At 41.2% G+C, this 2,205-nt stretch overlaps 1 protein-coding gene across 2 annotated transcripts in view; it reads right to left on the reverse strand.

The window, feature by feature from the left end:
* The window catches only part of GSDME (gasdermin E), a 62,199-nt gene that overhangs the window by 54,034 nt on the left and 5,960 nt on the right, over nucleotides 1-2,205 (reverse strand). The gene's annotated exons all lie outside the window — the stretch shown is intronic.

Genomic DNA, 2,205 nt, shown 5'->3' on the forward strand with positions numbered 1-2,205 from the left:
AAAAAAAAAAAAAAATTAAAAAATTAGCTGGGTGTGTTGGCACATACCTGTAGTCCCAGCTACTCAGGAGGCTAAGGTGGGAGCATTGTTTGAGCCCAGGAGTTCAAAACTGCAGTGAGCCACGATCATGTCCGTGCACTCTAGCCTGGGTGACAGTGCAAGATCCTGTCTTAAAAAGGCAGAGAGAGCTGGGAATATTTGTTGAACAACAGCATAGTGACTACTGCAATAGATAACTTACTTATGACTACTTCTTTGAAAGGTCAAAGGTGCTTTTTCTCTACACTGTGTGATTTCTCATATTCAGAAATAAAAAGTAACTAGCTATGGCTTTTTAACCCAGAAAATAAAGGCACTGTCATACATTAGCAGGAGGGGAAAAGAAGAGACACATTGGAAGATATAAAAAGGAAAATACTAAATTCAGTGGAAGCAGTAGAGTATTTAATAAATGCTGTTGGAACAATGGGCTAACCATCTGGAAAGAAAAAAATTGAATTCCTCTTTCATACCATATACAAAGCAGATTCTCAATGAAATCAAGAGGTTTATTTGAGGAAAAATGAAACTGAAAGTACTAGAAAAAATAGAGAAATATTTGTACATCACAGGATGGGAAGGGCCTTTAGAAAGACAAAGGGCAAACAGAAAATAACTGCAATATTTATGACAGGGAACAAAATTCTTTATATTTTTAAAACTTTTATAAATCAAGTTTTCAATACTGTTCTCCAAGAGAAACACAGACAACAGTTCTAAACCATTCACAATACAAACTGCACATAGCCCAATATACACATACACTCACATATACAATAAAACATTACCACACAAAAAGAAAGTAACATTTTAAAAAGCTATCCACAGTCAAAATGAAAAGCTCTAACGGACAAGAGCTGTGTTTTATTTTTGCTTGCACCCTGGCGCTTGACACAGCTGCAGAGTCACATAGCTCTTTTAGGGTTTAAGAGATGGGAGTAAGGTCAGACTTTAGTTCAATCCACTTTAACATGAGTCTCCTCCAGGGCATGGGAAACCACTTGTCTTATGGATCACAAGGTCTTTTCTAAAGTATCTTTCCTTAGATTATTATGAAGCAGTAGCTACCCGACCCTGTTCTTGTATATCAACACTAGGAATGAACATTGAAGGAGGAAATTCTAAAACATGCAAGGAAGTTCCTTTCCGATAAGGTGACCTGCAAAGCTGCAAAACTAAGGATGCTCAGGCTGTCATCTCTCATCCGTCTGTCACTATGCTGTGCTTAAGGATCTTGCATTCAATGGAATACTCATTTATTTATTTACCAAATAATTAACTGAATCACTAATTTTTCTTGAGTACCAACTATACTAGATACTGTGTTTAAGCACTTAGGATACAGAGACAAAAAATAATTTGTCTCCTCAATGAGCTACTACTTTGGTGGCCAGATGGAGAAATGAACAGCCTAGTTTTACGTTAGCTACTGGCAGAGATTGTTCCAGGGAAAGAACCAAAAAAAAGCCATCTAAATCTCATTGGAGAGAGGCATAGGGCCACAGAAATCCTCCTGGAGGGGCCGACATCCAAGCTACATTTTGTAGGCTAAGTCGAAGCAAGCCTGGTAAAGGAGCACAGTACGGATACTGCAGCTGAAGAGCAGTCATTATGAAAGCACAGAATTTGCAGGAGGTGGTGGAGGGATGGGGAAGACAGTGCCAGGCAAACAGGTTACTGGTGAGCTTGAGATGGCCCAGGAGACCATGTGTTGTATTGATCTGCCATCCACCAATTCGATAAACTGGAATGACTGGTCAAGCTCTGAGCTTGACTCTTGCACTGGAATGCAGCATTCCAGAGTGGAGAAGGACCAAGGACAAGGCCAGGGAGGCCCCTGATCTGTGTCCTGCATCTCCTGCAGGGGAACCAGGGAAGTAGGTGCCATTGCATTGGAGAGTGTGAGATCAGAATGGTCCCTTAGAAAAAATCTTCTAGAAGCAAAATAGGAAAGGAACTGCAGGGGAGTAAGATTGGAGGCAGCTAAAAAGTGACAATGCTCTGCAGTAGGTCTGTGGCATGAGGACAGAAAAAACACTGGTGGCCAGGAGCGGTGGCTCACACCTGTAATCCCAGCACTTTGGGAGGTCAAGGTGGGTGGATCACCTGAGGCTGGGAGTTCAAGACCAGCCTGACCAACATGGAGAAACTCTGTCTCTACTAAAA

This window comes from Cebus imitator, unplaced genomic scaffold, assembly GCF_001604975.1.
Source record: "Cebus imitator isolate Cc_AM_T3 unplaced genomic scaffold, Cebus_imitator-1.0 Scaffold45, whole genome shotgun sequence".
NCBI lineage: Eukaryota > Metazoa > Chordata > Mammalia > Primates > Cebidae > Cebus > Cebus imitator.